The sequence below is a fragment of the Trachurus japonicus genome, chromosome 16 (genome assembly GCF_045865225.1).
Source record: "Trachurus japonicus isolate A0001 chromosome 16, Traja_1.0".
Lineage (NCBI taxonomy): Eukaryota > Metazoa > Chordata > Actinopteri > Carangiformes > Carangidae > Trachurus > Trachurus japonicus.
The window spans coordinates 14,220,533-14,240,840 of NC_140922.1; the positions used below are offsets into that span (position 1 = coordinate 14,220,533).

General features: G+C 41.0%; 1 protein-coding gene across 6 annotated transcripts in view; it reads right to left on the reverse strand.

The window, feature by feature from the left end:
- The window catches only part of ptprub (protein tyrosine phosphatase receptor type Ub), a 155,503-nt gene that overhangs the window by 76,121 nt on the left and 59,074 nt on the right, over positions 1 to 20,308 (reverse strand). The gene's annotated exons all lie outside the window — the stretch shown is intronic.

A 20,308-nucleotide genomic window follows, 5' to 3' on the forward strand; every position in this document is an offset into this window, starting at 1 on the left:
CCCCGCAGATCTCAAAACAACATGCACCGACAATTTAAGGTAATGAACCAACTCCTATGACTGTATAGGCATTATGGCAATGGGTGAATTTGCCAAAATGTTGAACTATCCCTCCAAAATACAAAGTAAGAATCAATTATGCTACATGACAAATAAAGTCTTCATATTGTGATCCTCCTCTGATCGGTGGATCATTCAAATCTGCCACAAAAGTCCTGATCAGACCACTAGCCACAAAGAAACAAATCTGTGTTGAACCACTCAGCAAGGTGCTGTAAATGTACAAGAAGCAGAAAAATGAAAGTATTCTTCAGCAGCCCACTGCTGAGTGTGTAGGTGGTTGATAACAGAAAAGGAAATGTGGCTTGTTGAATAAAAAAAAAAGAAAGAAAAAAAAGACAAAGTCGGCGCTGGCTATGGCGCTAGTTCTTGTGAATGCTGGAGAGAAACACAGGGCACCAGTGAAGGATGGGAGGGAAAGCCGACAGACGGAGCGAGAGGAAGAAGCGATGGCAGTTCTCCCTCTGGAAGGTGACGCCGAGGTAGGAAACTAGATTCACAAAACCCCCCCAAAGCCTCCTCTAATCAGGATAACATAACCCCATTGCCCTTTGCCTAGCATCTGTCCTGCCTTGAGTCTGTGCCCGCTAACATGATTAGCACAACAATGTTGGGAGACCTTCCTGTGTACTCATATAATCAAGCCTGTTGTCTTTGTACTCCAAGGTCTTTCTGTTCTCAGTCAGAAATGAGCCCGGGAGACCAGACAGTCACAGCCTTGGCGCCAGGTGTCCTGAACACATTTATTCTCCGCTCAGATGTAATAGCATGTGAATGCTGAATGGCCAGACAGAGAAGGAATTCTTTACATCCCACACAGTCTGCACCTCTAAACTGGGAAACATCCCCTACAAAGACAGCACACACAATCCTCCTTAACATCTTCCCACCCTCTAAACCACTCACCATTCAAACATAAGTGCAGTGAGTTATGAGTAAAGAACTCATATTTGTCCTTCAGACATGAAGAGAATTGCTTTTATCTCTCCTTTAGTAGAAAAGGCTCAAAACCAGACACCTGATGGAGTCATCTGGTCCTTCAACAGTACCACCCACCACTTCTGAGAAAACACTTTAAGTGCAAATAAGACAAAACACCTAAAATCACAGGCTGATGTTTTGCATAATTAGATTGAGATTCACAACCCTTAACCTCAAGCTATAAAGAAACTTAAACTGAGGACCACAGAGAAGTCGAGACGGTCATTATCTAGAGGCTAGAGTGCGGCCTTTGCTGCAAAGCCCCATTGCCCTGCAGCCCACTGTCAACAGCCTCTGATTTGTGTCTTGTCCTGAGCTGGGAATCTCAGTGCTCTCATTTCGTTTTGCTTAATTAGATCTTTCAGAATCTGTCTCCTCTCCTGCACCCTCCACTGCCACGGGGGACTCATAAAATAATAGCAAAGGGCTGAGGAGCTGCAGCCGTACTGTCCTCAGTGCTGGTTATATCCTGGATGTGTGGTGCTTGTTTTATATATAGACATTATTAACACCTTTGTGTTGCCTCTACAAGTTATTACAGTGTCAGATGAGGATACACAAACCTGTCGCAGTGCTGCCCTTTAACCTTCCTTTGAGATTCAGATCGAAGACAGGTGAAGTCATATACTGTATTTAATAAGATGCCATATGTGTGCGCATGATGTATGAATATATCTTTGAATTAAACATTGTGATAGATTGAAGGTCCTCTACACAAAGGTGAGTGAATGAATATCAAAACTTTAAGGAGAAATAAAAGAAATGTAGGAGAAATAAAAGAAATGTAGAAGAAACTTTCTGAAAACATAACACAATTTCCTCTGTGTGTTGTTATATATCGTCATTATTGTAATTATCAGTTAACTTTTAATTGTTTAATCAAATTACCTGTCTTAGAAATATTTTAATTAATAAATGTATAAAATAGCAGAAAAACAAAAGTGAGAAATCCCCCAAATCTCCTGAACCTGTTTGTTTCTTGTTGGTTTTATCTCTCAATTCCAATGATTTTTTTTTGTCATTTCCTTAAATGTACAACTCTCAATAAATGACTTAAATAGTCCAAATACTCACAGTAGTAGTCAATTAATAGTCTGCCAAGCAATTAAGAGGTGGACTGTTTCAAAATGAGTTCTGCTTATAAGTTTCATCCATTCAAGTATTGATTTCTGTTGAGAACCTTTGTGAACTGTTGTGAACCTCTGATATGTGTATGTACTGTAATTACACATAAGCAGATATAAGGCACACAACAGAAAATGTTCATGTACATTTTTCACCATGTTATTCTCTGACAGTGCGGCATGCCAGTGCAGTTTGGGGGATGATGGTACAAGTAAAGTCTTTCAGCACTGGCCCTCTGCTCAACCTTTCCTACCATGACTACAATGAAAAGTACAGCACATGATTGCAAGGCTCTGTGGAAGCACCAAAATGACAAAGGGAGAACAAAACCCACTCAATTTCCTGTCAGCAAATGACGTGTCAAGACAAACATGGATTTCTGATAAAAGATCAAGAGAAAAAAGACCTTGCAAGGGTCAAAGGATCACCTGTGAAGTGGTACAACTCAGAGAATGTGTACTGCAATGATGAACTAGTCGATATGAACCTTAAGGCAAGTTTAGCTTTACCTTGAGGTGGGGACACATTGAAAAGCACCTCCAGAAGAAGCTGGAGAGCTGTTACTTTCCACCATGTCATTTTCAGAGAGTAAAGAGGTCAGAGTGACAGCCTGGCCCACACAAAGAAATGACGCTGCTGCTGCCACTCATACAAATCCTTGGACTTAACAGGAAAGTCCTCCATGACTAGACATTGCCAGTCTTTGTGATCATCATCTGACTGAATGTACACTTTCACTGTAACCTTCAGTATGTCATCAGCACTTTAGCCTTCACAGGATTGTCAAGCAGGAGAGTTCTCACAGACCGGTTTTACTAAGTGAAGTCAGCTCCAGCCTACAAAATATTTTACTCATCTCTTATAAACTAATATACATGACAAAATATCATGCTGCAACATGTTCCTTCGTAGACCAACCTCTGCTATACTTACTCCCACTCAGTTTAGATAATTACATTCAGCTATATCCAGCTATGAAGCTATATGTTTTATTGGCATCTATTAATATAAAATGTAAGTTTATGTTCAGGTCAGGTTAACTTCATGAAACATTTATTGAAAATTTAAACACAAAATGTAAAAAGGATGGTTTGTTGTAACTGAGGGCAGTATCCATTTAACTCAAATACTGATTTGCTACTGACATTTTCTTCTTCTAACTTTGATTGCTGGCTTACTCAAAATTATCTACTGTACTGAGCAACTTTAGTATATAGAGACTTACACTATGCAACTACCAAATTATTATATTTATACCTCCTAAGGTGTAATGGTATTGTAAATGGTGAAACATTTGGGCACACTGCTGATTTCCTGGATAATTAAATCCTCCTTTCACATCACCCAGGCTGCTCATATCAAGGTCATCAAAACTTGTTGTGTTTGCTGCCCTCCCTGAGCATACAATTTTAATAAATCTCTTATTTCGATATAGATGACCACTCTCCACTATTTTGGTTGGCAGGCTCCAAAAAACAAGAAGCTAATCTACGTTTTTTTGCATAGTGGTGTTCCTCATGGATCATTATCAGAGCCACTGTTATTTTCCACCCTTACACCACAACTTGTGCATTTATTATTGAAAAAATAACAAAATAAATTTCTATATTTTTGAAAACTAGTTGGCACACACAGTTTAAATTCCTCTTGAATGGAAATCAATGGGACTTTCATGACAAGAAAACATCTTCCCCTTTTCTGTCTGTGATTTTTAGAATCACAGTAACTTTTAATATTCTTCATGGTCAAGCTCACAGCTACATGACAGTCCCTTGTGAGTTGCAGGGTATTGATTCTCAGGCAGGGGTCTCCATCTTGGTCGATCAAATGGTTTGATTACCACAGGTGGCCTTTTGTATTGGCCCAGCTTTGAACTACATACAGTATATGAGCATATTTGGTTCTGAGCAAACTAGTATCTTTTTAGTGAATTTTTAAAACTCACCTTTATCAGATTTTTTTTCTTTAGGCACAGATCAAATTGATGTGTTTTCTTTTTTACATTTCATTAACAGTCTTTATTTGTTTTCATGACATTTTCATAGTTCTGTATTCCATGTTTATATTTTTATTAAAATATAAATGTTGGAAAATGGAATTTAAAAAAAAAATCAAAATGTCGTGTTTAGTGCTTCCATGCATGTCCCACACACATGCATACGACCGCATCTTTCATGAATTACACCCCATAGCACTGTGAAATCTGATAAAGTTCCATTCATCCATTGATGCCCCTCCCAAGGGCAAAAGAACATCCATAACAAGATTAGGAGTGATCCAGCACATCATAATTCATACGGAGCACTGCTGGACTACAACCTGGTCACAGGCTGTAGGTGACACTATCTGTGGCAAACCGCAACAGACAAAGAAAGGAAAGGAGGATGATAAACAGAGGGTGGGGTCTGGGTCGTGGAGCATTGATCAGGTTAGGTCACAAACACGGAGTCAGGAAACATAAATAAATGATAGTGAAAGTAAGGTGTAGAATTAGTATGAGAAAATGGGTAAAAATAAAACAGAGGATACAACATCAAAGAAGCAGAGAAGCCTGAAGCATACTTTTCCTACTTCTCTTGTGTAAAACGAGCCGAGCCTCTCTCTGTGTGATTCCCATTCAGGAAAGCTTTGTTCCTCTGTCATCCAAGGACAGAGTCCAAGTAATCTCCAGTACAGCAGAAACTAGAGGGACCAGAGGTCTGAATATAATGGGATCAATGGCTGTGTTAGGGTTTAAGATCCGTCCTTGATGCTGCTTGCTGTGCCATTACTGTTAGTCTCAACCCCGACCGACTTGCAGCACATCGGCTTTGAGGTTTGTCTTTTCACCAGGTGTCTTCATTCTGCCCTGTGCTCTCTCCTGAGAAGGTCGTGTGAGATTTCAGACTCAATCTCTGAGGATGCTATTCCACCTCCCCAGCCTTATATATTTGCTGCTGTCCGCAATAACCTTCAGCAGAAATAAATAAGTAAATAAATAAGTTAAGTGAAAAATTGAGGACAGAGTGGAGCTCTGGCCATTGGCCTTAAAGGCATATTAGCACTGTCATTTCCGCCGATGTCTGGTCTCGCTCTCTGAGAAAAAACAGCTCACAACTATAAAATTGGCTCATCATGCAGTGAAATTGTTCGCAGAGCAATGAGAGCTTTCAGAAGAACACACTGCAATCACAGGCATAAATGCTTTGTCTCTAACACTACAAGTTAATGTGTTTATTACCCATAAATAAATGCCAAATAAAGTTCTGTTTTGATTCTTTGGTGTTTTGCCCCTCTGACCTTGGAGCCTGGAGTTATAGAAAAACAGAGGCTTTGATAGGAAACCCGCAGAGAGGACAGACAAGTCTGCTTCTTAATGGAACATGCATTTGTCTTGTTTTATCTTGTTTTGTATACAGCAGCTGGTCTCTGAGACTTAACAAACATAATTTTGCTGTATACCCACAATGACAATTAGAGTGTCTTTTATTACAGGGACAAAGCAATAATTAGATATCATCGAGACTTTATCCTTTGTCAGCAATGGCATACAATGACAGCATTTCTCCTAAGAGGCTGAAGCTGACTTCATACACATATTTTTTTTTAAAAGCAACGGTTTCCTCTAAACATGCAGAAGTATTTTTTTTAACCATGGTATTAAATGTCTATTATGTTTTATTCCACATTAGAGAGAATCACATGCATTTACTAAAAAAAAATTACTCTTACAGCCCCACAAGTGGCTGAATGTAAAACCAGCAGTTGAACAAATTCCTTAATTTTTCATGCTGCTATGAACAACATTTTAACAAAGGAGAAAGTGAAATCAATCTTCTCATCTAACAACACAAACAAGTGCAGTCACCAAGATCATAATGAAAATACAATTACAATTAGATTATAAAATTAGGCAGAGTTATGTTTACACTTTGTTCTGCTCCAACCAAAAAAGGAAAATGCATGTTTTAAATCTGTTTCATACTATTATTATTATTATTATTATACATTCAATCTTGGGCGTCTTTTTGCAGTCATGGACTGCAAATGTACTGTAAATGACATATTTGCATTTTCTTTTAATTAGAATCTGACATTTACGCCAACGGATCACATGTTTCTACACAGACACACACACACACACACACCATTTTAAACAAGCGAAAACATCAGCATTGGCTGCGCAGGAGCCTTCACCATGGCAGCTGGATCAATAGAGCGGCCTACCAGCTTTGCATCGGGTCATGAAGGTTTTCCATTGCCAAGGTTGACACACCACCTCAAGTGCGGAACCTAATCTCATTTTCACCCCCCTACTCACTCTATCATTCACAGCTCCACCTCTGTCATACTCATTCTCTCCCATTCATATCATTTTTCATTATCACCGCCGTAATCCATCAAGCAGCGTCTCTCTCTCTTTCTCTCCCTCTCCCTTCAACAACCTTAAAATATTCAAAGCAGTGCACAGTAGGTATTGACATTTTCTGTTCTTTGAAACAATCTGCCCCTCTGGCTGTGGTATTTTTCATTGACTGAAGATCAATATCAAATGACATCTCTTCTGTCATTCACTTCTAAATGTTAATAATGGACGAGTATCCACTTCATCAACCTATTGCTTTTCATCTATCCACAGTCTATCCAATTTGGAGGACTTTAAAGCATTTTAGTCATCTATGCTCCGTGTCCTCATTTCACAACTTCATTGTTCTTCGAAGCCTCGATTTAAAATGCAAAAACAGACCAAAAGGTGACAGGAAGTAAAGTATTGAATTAGACTGCACGGCGCCGCAGGGCACTCTTAACCTTTTCCCCACTGTTTTTCTTTTGTCCACACTCTTAACAACTCATCCTCAATTTCTCCTCTTAACTCCATCTTATCCTCTCATTCTGAGCTGTGACTGGTGTCTCTGCAGGTCTTTATCGCCTCAAGTACAGGGCCAGTGGACCATTACCCACACCTCTGGGGACGACCCGGTGCACACTGGGTAGAAATGGAGAGGGAGAGGGTAGGGGGGCCAGCTCAGGACTGATGCTCAAGCAGAAAGTAAATGAAATACAAGGGGTGCTATCGTAGATGAAGCTTGTGCCTTCCAGCGTTTGAGGTAGATAAGGCAACGTCAGCAAGTGTTGTTGTCTTCTTTCCGAGGACAGGGAGGAGAAGGAAAGGTACATTTTCTCAACAGTCTGCTTGCGCTGACCTTTTGAATTGTCCTCTGGGCTGTTAGGGATCAACTACCAGATCTGTCCAGGAGAGAAACAGATGAGTGGACACGAGGAAAAAAAAGGAAGGAGGGAGGGAAGGAAGATGAACACTTTTTATGTCTCAGTCTATTTGTCTTAACGCATTACAACTCCAAAGAGGCTTTCTTGTTCGGTGTCTGTGCAGAGGAAGAAGAAAGCCAGACATGCTGATGGTAACTGCCAATCATTACCTTAGACAACTTCCAAAAACAATTAGCCTAACCCTAACAAAACTTTCAAAATTGACACTCAACACTCAATAGTTGTCATTTTGCAGCATTGCTCACAGCACCTGTGATCCATCTTCAGTGCTTGAAAGTGCGCTTATCAGTAAAATCACTGTATAAATCGTTCAATCAAGCTTTATTTATCCACCTCCTTTCATCAAAATGCAATTTAAAGTGTTTTTAGAAGAAACTGAACACAGAACAACTAAAATGGACTTAGCTCTAGGGACCGTAGTCCTACATACTCTCAGCATTGCATGCACATGGCTGACCATCCATGCTGTCAACTGAGGAGACTCTTACAGTAAAAAAAAAATCTTGCCCATTAGCGGTTTGTTGAGCAGTTCGTTATGACCCACATTTGTTTTTAATGTGATGTAATAATGATCACAATAAGTAGAAGTGTTAACACAATTATGATCTTCTAACCCCAAATAAATACTTGTTGTGCAACTAAACCTAATGAAGTGGTTTTTCAGCCTTATGTTTGTAACCATAGCGACAATAGGTATACCAGTACAGTGTTTATTATGGTATTATGGTATTATGGTTCAGGAAACACTTATAGATTGTATTAGAGGGTAAAAGAGAAAACCATATGCAAAGCCTAATAATAATAAAGACATCTTGGAAATAATAGTGGTACTGCTTATTATTATTGTCTTATTTTTCTTAAGACAAACCGACACTGGGTTGATTCAGGATTAACAAAAGAATATCTTCTGTGTAGGCCAATAGTGACTGTCAACACCAGCTGTCTGTCTGAGCAACAGAAAGGCACAGATGATGCAGTTCTGGAAAAAAAAAAAAAAAAACTAAAGAAAATCCTTCACACTCTAGAGTAGATCTTGACCATATGACTGAAATTAATAAGTCATTAATAGGGATTAGTTCAGCGTTAACTGCCAGAAATGCAAATGAATAGAATAATTGCAAAAAAATGGTCTTAATGTGTATGTAATGTATTCTGGACTTTTAAAATTCATAAGATTCCCTCAAAATGTAGCCGTTAGTCACTGAGAAACTAGAGCTGCAGCAGTTTGAAATATGATTTGGAGAGAAGGTCTTGCGGCAGAAGTACTCCACCTACAGAAACCCAGAGTATTGTCAGCAAACAATGGGCCACTTGTAGTCTTTGGTTAAATTGAGTATATCCTCAGTGGAAAATAAAATATGACTTGTGTAATCAGTGTTCATTGTTTGACAGTGTAATTTCAGCAAATTTAAAACACAGTTGTACATCAGGGAGTTCATGCTCGATTCCCATCTATTTGCTTTGAGTTTACAGGAGCTTGCTACCTGCGGCATCAACTTACACACAGCAGTATTTTGTTACACAACATGTTCCATATCAGTGAGTGTGTGCGCCTGACAACGAGGATAAGATCACCCCCGGGGCTCTAAAGGTTGGTCAGGGATGAAATCAACCATGTGGTCAGGCTATAACCTCTATTGCAGACAGACAAACTGGATAACCGAGAGGTCCTAATTAATTTTGTCTGTAAGAAAAAAATAGTATCTCACCAATGAACCATGTATCACCATTAGCTGCCTGGTCAAAGTGCAAGCCTGCACTGCTGTTCTGCAGAATGAACATGTCATAGGTGTCCAGGCCAGCAAGAAACTGTATACAGCAGATTGAGACTGGCATCATAAATGAACTGAGGGGTAATCAGAAGAGACATGTTTGTAACAGAGACATGGAGAGGCTATCTATCGAAAGCTTTTTTATGTGCATGCTCATTGCTCCAGTGGCACAGCAATCACCTGCAAATGTCTCTCTAATTTGCATCTGTGCTACGCTACGATAAGGGAATGCGATGCATCATGGTGTGCAGGCGACAGACGGCTGGCTGTGCTGTGATATGCCGGACTGGTCAGCTGCGTCCCTCTGGAACGCAAAACAGAGGCCAGGAAGCTGAGAAAGGATACATTCTGACCATGTGGACAAAGAAACTGAGACCCTGTTGTCGTCCATGCTCAGGCTGTGGCTCCAGGGTGTTGCGGAAAACCCATAAACCTCGCCCCGCGAGCACTCAGCGGCACTTTATCAGCCAGTCATCACCCTCTGAGAACACATTGCACAGCTCGAAAAGACATGCTTTCTCCCTATAACACAATTAGCCTAGGGCTTTCATAACCGAAAATACAATACTGATAAGTGCTGCGCTTCACTGGGGGTTCATAGGTCTTTTTATATCACCATCCATCACGATCAATAGACAGGGAATCCTCTCCATAAGTGAAAGTGAAATATATGTATCGGTTAAATTGCTAAAATGTAATGATTTCCTGTTTCGGCTTAAAGTCATATCAAGGCAGTTCGCAGTGAATAAGTTCCACGTCTATTTAACTTTGTGACCTGTTTCATCCTACATACGCAGAATAAAACACACCATGCTAAAAAGGGGGGCTAAAAAGAGAATAGGGATGCTGATATGTTTGCCGAGACATTTGTAAATGAATACAAGCATAATATCACAGCATATGCATGTTTAAGTAATTGCTGAACATATGCACATTTGTAGCGCAGGTGCGACATTCAGCTCAAGACAATGTACATATGGGCTTTGCATGGCTGTCCTACATTTAACACCTACAGGGCATTCACACATTCCTCTGGAAAGCTCGGCCGTTTAGTTGCACTGCAGCATCCAGGCCTTTAGGGCTTCATCCCAGTTAGCTGTTCCCCTGAGCCATACTGGCTGGACAGAGGAGAGAAAACACACTGTCCTCTGTCATGACAGTGCAACTATATGATAAAGTGAATTTTCTGTGTTTCCTTAATTGTTGAATAAGTATAAGTTTAATGCCCCAGGTGCAGATCCACCTGACCTTTCTCTGTTGGGATACTTAAGAAATTACCCTGGCCTGAGCCTTGACCTACTCTTTGTCCTGCCTCTCAACAGCCCAAGAGGGGGATAAAATAGAATGAATTAATGGGGCTCTCTATTAATTCATTACCTGTAAGCTGCTTCTAACTCGAGAGCTAAATTTAACATTGCTGCAATGGAAAGTCAACCTGTCTGACGGGTTTCCTCCTGTCTTTCTGAAATATTTTGGGGGTAATTTTTAGACCTGAAAGCAAAAAAAAAAAAAGGAAGGAAGGATTCAAGAGGTAAAGAAAATGAATGAGTGAATAAATAAATAAACAGCTGAATAGATATTTCTCTCTTTTCTCAAGATGGCAGTGCAATTTATACCAGGTAATGAGACTTGAAACTGATTTTTTTTCTTTCTCGCAGGACACAGGAGAGAGGCAGAGCAGCTTTGTGTCTCTGACATTCAGAGCAGGAGAAGACAACCAAGCGATTCCAGGATAGTTTTCTGATTAGATTTTCATTAGCTCCTTGTTATCAATGACTGATCCCATTAACATGTCAGCATGGCAACATGGCCCTGTGGTAAATTGAGAGGCTTCCAGGGATGGAGGGAGCAACTGCATAATAACACACACCATGGTTTGGTCATCTGTCTTGACACAAAGCTAATGATCTAGTCACGAGGGGAAATGAATGGCAGTTGGCAAATGCAGACATGCATAAGAATTATTTATTGTATGACAGGGAAACAAAATTGTCATGCTGCCGCATGCATTTGAAAGATATTTGTCGTTTCTAAAGCTGCACTCAAAGTCAACATTGTAGTGATTTAATTGTATGGCTGTAGGCACACTACATCCCAGGATATTAGAGTCAACAGCGATAAATCAGCATAATAAGCCATTCAAGCAAAACAGCCCTACATACGATCTTCACGCAAACACACACACACACAAATACACCTAATCTTGAAATTCGTGTCACAGTGTTGTCAACAGCTGCAGCTTAAATGGCCTTCAGCATGCTTTTTAGTAATTACTCGGCTTGTTTTAAAGAGCCTTCACCAGTGCCATCAGCAAAGTTGTCCACCCACACTATCCCTCCCAAAACACTTAGGTCCCAATAAACTCTGCCAGCCTCTTCCCTAGTGGATGTTAACACAGTTACAGTGCTCCAACAATGACAAAGTGTCTGCAGCTCTGCAGATTTGTATTGTAAGCGCCACGTCACCACATCCGCGGACATTGTGGTGCATTTATTTAGTTGTGCCGACTGAATGAACAGAGAGAAAAATGGCATTGCCATTGTGGCAGCAAGGGAGGGTGGGGGTGGTGGGGGCGGTATAGAGGGAGAGATTTTTGCCCACTGCATCACAGGAGAACTTTAGAGGCTGATGGATGGATGGACAGGTGCCAAGCTCAACCCATGACGAGGCCACAGTCTAGAGTCAGATAGATAAATCTGAGGGAGATACTGATAGGCCGCAGAGCCATCATAATGACGGGCGGGCTGGAGCCAAAGGCAGGAGGCTGCAGCTTCCACCCATCCCAGAGGTGTAATGTGCTTGTGATTAACTGTCAATCCCCTCCTGTTTGGTGCGCAGACGTTCTATCTCAGTAAGACCCACTCATCATTGTGACAGCTACTGTAGCCCTGACCTTGGCCCCCACCAAGAATGCAGCCTGCAGTTCTTAAGAATTTGCAGAGATGAAAGCAATTAATAAAACCAAATTACATATTAGTTGTTGTTGTTTTTAATCAATGAAAACAAACCTGGCTGTATTACATTTATTGAATGTCTTAATTGGCTGCATGCCTTGTGACATTTTTGCTTTTATGGCATATTTTCATTATATTTCAACTTTTTCCTGCAATATTTGGATGACTTTTTCCCAACTGCCAGATTCTGCTTTTATGTACAAATTGAAAATTGTCATAAAAAACGTGGATGTTAACATGCTCATGACAGTTAGAGCATCATGACAGCTTATAGTGACTGTGAAAACAGAGCTGTTAATATCATTAGTTACTTACACATGTGAACGATTAGTTGCAGCTTTAGTTTACCTCTATCAAAAACCATCAAGGTTACTCTTGATAATCTTTTTTTTTTTTTACTGTTTTTAATTTTTTTCTTTACCTAAATACTTTTTATTACTGTTCATTTTTTTCTTCACATGTATTTCTCTCCACTGTGGGCTACACAAACTGAATTCCATTTTCCTCAAACAATACACACATATGTTTTATGATTCCCAAGGAACTGCAACACTGTGGATTGGTCACTCCAAAATGTTCAAGTATAACCCTGCTCCAAGACTAAATTGTTGTCTGTTTCAAGTATCAACAGTAGCCTGGAGGCAGAAATATCACTATCTTCAGCAAATAAAGACAAACTATACCAGTGAGCCAGCCTGAACCACACCACTGCCATGGGAACTGTGTCACCTGACTAGAAAAGGAGGCTTTGGGGGCAATTAATTACACCTTAGCCTTATTGTTACAAATTTTGTCCCAGATTTGTAACTGACCAGTCCACACAGACACTGAAAATGTTTAGAGAGGAGCTGAAATGACAGCAGCTCTGCCCACACGAGCTATATGGTACCAGCAAAGAACAACTGGTTGGAAAATATGTGCCTGCATATGCAAACAGTGAGGAATTCACTGGGGTATTCTCGAGATGTTTTATGCAAATTAATGGATGCAGCATCATAAGCGCTGCTCAGTGACTGTACTTGTCAGTTGATGAGAGATGCCTGAGAGAGAGAAAACACCCTCTGTGAGTGTGCACGGTTTTGAGGCAAAACTCTATGGAAACTGTGGTGACTAATTACAAAACCATGTTTAAAACAATAAGTGCTACAATTACTCTCTTAGGTAAGATATGCAGAGGTCATTTATGATTTTGTTCTTTGTACTGTGTCCATCATCTGTGGTCACCTCTCACTGCTCTCTGAATGTAACAGAAAAGCTGAGCCAGTACAGACACACTTTTTCTTTAGCATGAAAGTGGTTCCTGTTTTCCAAAGCTTGGCAGAAAGTATGCTTTTTTTCCTCTGTTTTTGTTTAACCTCCCATCGATTACCACCTCTACTGGCTGAGAGCAGAGTGATTTTTTTTTTTCCCTGGCCCTCTTTGTGGTACCTGTCTGTGGTGTGACATCCTTCTCTTGACAAAGAGACTAGGAGAGGGAAGGAAAAACCTTCAGAGAAAAAAACAAAACAACAACAAAAAAAGACAGAAATGCAGCAAGGCTGCAAAGCCAAATACTCACTGAGCCTTTGTTTCCAACACACCGCCTTAGGTACGCAACTATGCACAGTAAATACAATGAGGAGTGATTAAACCAGACAGAGAGAAAACAAATTTGGACTCGATATTCTTTTCTCTTTCTCTTGGTTTCTCCCCATTTTGCTGCATATAATCTGCCATCCTTATGCTTTCCTTCCTGTTTTTCTCTCTTTAATATCCCTTTCCCAAGATTAAATTCTGTTTTGCAGTCTTATTCTCTTATTTCTTTCTCCTCTATACGCATACCTTGAGGGAATTAATTAAAGCTGGTCACAGATGATGGGTTAGTCCAGTATTGGGATGTTTGTCCTCTTGCATGTTACTGCCCTCTTGGACTGGAGCTATAGCTGAATTTACATTCAATGCATGGTGAAACAAACACGTATTTACTTAATCTGCATTTTGATGATACAGTGTGTCCTTGTAAATGGCCCATGGAGAAATAAGAAAACAATCACTTCTGAACATGAGCATATTGCCTTCCTCTTGTACCGTCAGTTTTCAGAGGATCCATTTTCTGTTGTCAGCACGCCATGTGGGAATTTCATGCACGCAAAGTTTGCAAAGTGATACGTCTACAGAACATTGGTATAGCCATCTCCAGTTTTTCTGGAAAGGTACTGTATTTTTTTTTAATCTTTTTTTTTTTTTTTTTTACAAAGCTCACTTTAAAATAATCAATAAATCACGGCACACAAAACCTTTTTTTTTCCACCCAGACTCTCCTAGTTTTAAAATCTCCACAGACAACTCAGACTCTACTTCTCCTTGTTGTCTGCCAGGCTTTTATCTGCACCTCTTGCTTAAAAAGGATCAGAAACTGTCAACTGCCAAACTCTGAAGAGCAGCAGCATGGCCATTAGGCAACCATGGAGACTACTGTGCTCGCTTTCAGAGGGTTTGTGAGAGAGCAGCTCTGAAAAGCCCTGCCAAGCCCCAGCCTAAGGGAGCTCCTGCGAGCTCAGGGCCCTATTTCTGCTTCTACATCCAGGCTGCGCTCATCAGCCAGTCTGTCTGCAGTCAACAATAGAGCCAGATGGACAGAGACCGAAGGATCCACCGACTGTGCTCCGAGGTATATGCAGCCAAGAAGTATAGTACTCAGAAATAACTCTGTTAGACCTTAGTTTACCAGGCCCGGACAGGTGCACAGGAAGAGGTCTTACCTGGTGCTCAAGGAGTCTGTTTGTAACCTCTTGCTATCCAGAGCAGTTCTGCTGAGCATGCATGTGCTTTTTTTAGCACATGTACACACACGTCTGTGTTTAGTTTCACACCATGACCCTTATTCTCACCTGGGGGCTGTGCAGTACGAGTGTCCTGTGGACCGAAATCCCCTACACGGGACAGCTGAGGGGAGCTTTATTCCCTGTCCAGATTTTCTCAGCCTGTCTGGGGACTTCTTCACCACAAGGACATTTCCAGGACTTCTCCAGGACATTGATCAAACTACCTAAAGAAGTGATTATAAAGCCTCCTCTGAGAATTCATGATACTGGGCTACAGTATATTAATATGAAGCTGACTTGCCATGACTGTCTGTTACAGTGTTTCATGCAGACACAGACATAGAGCTAACAATATGCCAACATTTTGTCATGCAGACAGGAGTAATCTAAAAGCTTACTGTCAGAGGAACGAGGCAGAGATTCAGCACACATGCCATGACAAGAGATTTGTATTTTTCCCCAAGGGTTTTGCACCATATGGTCAGGTATCATTTTACTTCAACTCATTGCATAACCTAGATGCCTATTATACACGGCCCTGACAAACCCTCAGTTAAACTGCTCCTTATCACGATTTGACCGAAGACCGTGTAAGACTCCAGCCCACATGTGCTTATACCATTGATCCCCCTGCTAAGTTCCGCTCAGCCTTATAGCTCGACTTTTTTAATCAAAAAATAGCACCAGTCCCTAAGTGGCTGGCTTACTAATAACCAAATCAAAGTTTCCCAACCATCTGCTAGCTGGTGAGCGTTGCGTTTAAAGAGCCAGAGGTCTTGTGGGACCAAATGCCAAACACTCCCGGAACAAAGACAGCCGACTGTACATTTCTGTAAAGAGCTGCGATCTGCCGAGCCTCTCAGGGCACGAGGTCTCCATGAGATGAAGCCGAGCAGAGCCACGGGGAAGAAAAGAGAAAAAAAAAGTAGGAACCCGAAAGCCAGCAGCATTAGAGACGAGTCTTTGAACTGAGGAGTGGGCTAAACCTTCACACTTAAGACGTCAGAAGGTGGATTTACAGCTGCACTGTAAACAAGCAGGCCTGGGCTGTGCATGTGCATGTGCATGTGTCCATCCACTCATATACAGTATACACATTGCTAATAATTGCTGTAGGGTATCATTCTAACACATGCAGGATAGACGCACAGTCACACACACACACACACACACACACACTGATGCGCTCACAAATGCAAGCAACAGACACAGTAATGATACTGTATCAACACATGCACTCATACGTGGGTGCTGATTTAAGCCTCCCCTTATTTGCCTCGTCTTTGAAGTGTTCTTCGGCTCCTCTTGGTAGTGTAAGCAGGTTCGACCCGCTAAAGCCCGTGGAAACAGGATTAGTCTAGCCCCACTTCCTAATTAATTGTCGGGATGTTTGGCTAATAAATCTTGGTTATCTGGTCCTCTAATCGTAGCAGGAGATAGCTCGACTCTGACCCCGCCGCTGGAATTTTTAATAGTCTGTGCTTTTTGTAATCAAGCTCCAAGAAATGTGGAGGGAATATCTGCTTTATTTCGCTCCTCTCCTAATTCAATTAAAACAAGATAGGCCGAGTGCATTGTGGAAATTGTTGTGCATCCTTAGATTAGCTTCTAATTGGCTGGCTGTATTCTGCAGCGAGCTCGCCTGTGTGTGTTTGTTCAAGAACTTTTCTTGACAGAGTAAGTGAGGACAGGATTATGAGGAGAGTCAGTAACTCAACGGGGGGGGGGCTGTAAAGTGTGAGGCTGTCTGCCTGCGGAGCACCTGATGTGGATAGTTTCAGTACACAATGTAGGGGACTCTAGATGGTGTGTCTTGACATACTAGCAGACACTTCAGTTGGAGAGAAAAAAAAAAACTCAGACACCCTCACACCCAGAGGCGTATACGCCTACAGCAATGAGCACAGGCCGGGGTAGCGGTAGCTGATGTTCGGCTGCTCCTGTCCTGCCACAAACAGCTTCCCCCTCTAGGGAATCGCTGCTGAGATCTTGGTGTAGTTCTGCATTTCTGTTGCAGCATATGTGAGTGTAGGCATTTATAAGGCCCCAACTAGCTCAAGAAGAAAACTGCCATTTTATCTTTATCTTTATCTCAAAATCATGCTACAGCTGACTATATGAAATAATAAAGAGTACGGCAGGGGTGGATTATTTAGACTTTTTTTTTTTTTTTTTTTAAGGAGAGGGGAGGACAGTGTGAGCAAATGAGTGAGAGGTGGGTGTTCAGTTTGAGAACAGCCTGACAATGGGAATGTGTGTGACAGGGAACTGAAATTATTCAGTTTAGGATATTTACAATTTGGTTCAATGAGAGATTCTACTGCTAAACTTTGCACCATTAAAATATCAATGTTTACATTAAGAATGGATCATACAGCACTTTTTAATTTAATGTGACCAACTGTCGTCTCATTTCAACATCTCAAGAAAAAATAGGTAGCTATGTATGTTGATAAAGTCCTCCGGTGCAAACAGAAACACACAGATTTCTCTTCTGTCAGATTCCTTTTGCATATTTTGCACTTGGTTTTGTTCTTAGCTCTTCTTTGTCTTCTTTGTCTTCTTTATTTTCCATCGACCACGCATTGGCCTTTATACGCTTGCCAGTGCCATCAGTGGAGCCACATTTCCACGCTTGCCATGTTTTTGTCTCTCATGTGGCCAGATCTTGTTGAGCGAGAAAGCTGGTCGTATGAGACTAATGGGGTTACAGCTTCACACATTCACAAGAAAAGGTCATAGATTATAAAGGGCAAATATTAAAAAGATCAATCTCAGGACTTTGTGAATTGATATTGGATTATTCGTATGACCATCCATTTGAATTAGAAAACCCAATTATTTGAACCCAGTTCTAGAGCGTACAATAAGTGCATGCGCATGTGTGTGTGTACAGTATGTGTGTATGTGTGTGTGTAACTGGGAACATGTGCTGGGACAACTCCTCTGCCCTGAAAGAGATTCTCAAATCCCACAGATGTTTCTGGGTGAGCGTGCTGCAGCCCATTTGAGGAGCATCCAGCTGAGGATCACAGACCGTCCCTGCCACCTCAAAAAGAACACATCAGAGGACGAAAGGAGCGACGTTGCCTCTATACAGAAATAGCGTTCATGAGAAAACCTTTGAAATGCTGTTTCCCACAAGTTGGATTTTTTCAAATTCCCTGTTTTCTCTGCAATGAAAAACATTACAAGCAAAGCATATAAAAGAATATGAGTTTTCACTGAAGTTACGATTATGGCTTTTCCTATTGCTCCCTTTAGAGACTGTGGCCCTTAGCAAGGTGACGGGGATGCAACCCACATAGCAGTGGGAGCTGGAACTTCATAATTGTACTGTCACAATAAAACTGATGCAGCGCTTCCAGATTTCAGTTAATGGCACTGCCTCAAAACTCACATAAACTGACAAGATGGCAAAGCAGCTGATTTATCCAAACAGGGCTGCCTCATGTTTCCTTACATACATAAATCAATTACTCAACTTGCAAATTACGGTAGAAGTCTGCATACTCTGCACACACGTGATGGTGTGCATCCAAGCGGCCGTGCCAAAGCTTATTCACACATGTTGCGTTTGTGTGGCGACAATTTACAATGCGTGCCATCGTCCTCGTTCCCATCGTCGTCTGATATTAGTATCTGAGCAAATGCTGTCAGACAGCTCCTTGTGGAGAACCCCCAGCAGTCATTAGCTGTAACAACCTGGGAGTGTTCCTCGGAGGGACATGCTCTTCACTGCAATTACAAACAACACAGAAAGAGCAGGGACCAGGATGCCACAATCCAGCTACCTCGCCAGTGGGGTTTTTATTTTTTTCCCAGTGTTGGAAATATTCAGTTTTTAATGGCGGGAGGGTGTGGGATTCTTTTCCAAAACAATTGAGAGGCTTCGAGCGGCGGCCAGCGCGACTCGAGCCACATTTTGATCACGATCACAAAAGACAGCCGCGGTTTTATGCCATTCACACTCTATAATTGCAGTCAATATTTCTGAAGGTAGGAGGTACTGAACAGATTTGATGGAGGCAGTAAAAACAGTAATGACTGGGTCTGTGAAAGAGGAATCGAATGTAGTAATCCTACAGATGCCATAAAAGCACACAAGGCACTTCTCAATACGAATATCTCTCATTTCAGAGGCTGCTGTAACCTCTATTCTCTTTATTCTCCAACTCTCCGTCTGGCCTGACATTTATAGTCCGAGCAGAGAAAATGTTCCATCTCCAGCGCGTCCAGCGATACAGGGGGCTCTTTGTTTCTCACGCATATAATCTTCTCAGACATATTATCATCCTCCTCTCTCCAACGACAGTGAAGAATCCCCATGTAAGCCAAGCCTTCCTCTTCTAATCCCTCTGTTCCGCATTTTGGAGGAGAGGGTGAAGATGAAAAGTAGGTTCTGAATCTCAAGAACAGTCTGTCAAAATGTGTCATAGCAGGATGAGTCATCACAAAAAATGATGGCCATTTTCTTTTCTTTTCAATTAAGTAAAAGATCAATATCATGAAAAAAACTAAAAACTACTGGCTGTGACCTGGAGGAGGGTTTGAGAGATTGGTTCATTTATCAACTTAATTATATGATGAAACTGGACAACAAAACCTTCCAAGTGTCCATGGTGTATTATTATTTGCTCCATTGCCTTAGGGTAGCTCTTTTGCATAGTGAACATTGTGTTCAGAGATCGACTATAGCCACAGACAGAAGCTGCATCATTTGGGAATAAAATGTAACCTCACATATTTACACAAAAAAAACCCATTAAGTTTGTATAAGCAGCATGCAGTAGTTAGTATTATGGATGTACCAACCCAACTTATTAATTCTGATACTTTAACTCTGGGACTTTGCCAATACAGAAAACCAGTTTGATACCAGAGTTTTCTCAAATTTGAAATCTGTGTGCACCGTGGAGGCAGCATGGATTTATTTGTTTTAGTATTAGGCAACATCAGGCTAAGGATCACTGTGGCATTAAAAACTGAGTGAGTCTTGAATTAATGTGATCTACAGAGGAAATTAAAGGATCTAAATTCACTAATATCCCGACCACAAAGGCTGACATTGATCACACTAACAAATATTAAAAATATTTGCTCTTTTTTATCGGATTTTATCACAAAATCCATTAAGTCCTTTTGCATGTCAGCTCATATCATTCTCTCTTTTAAAAATAAAAACAAGTCAACCATTTCAAGACTCATAAAGGGGTGTGCGGGAAAGGATCAGATATGTATCTTATTTAAGCATGATGATGTTTTAGACTTAAGAAATGATTTAAATTTAAATAAAGTCACTGACTTCACTGCAGCTAATTTATCTTTGTTTTTAGTCGACTGT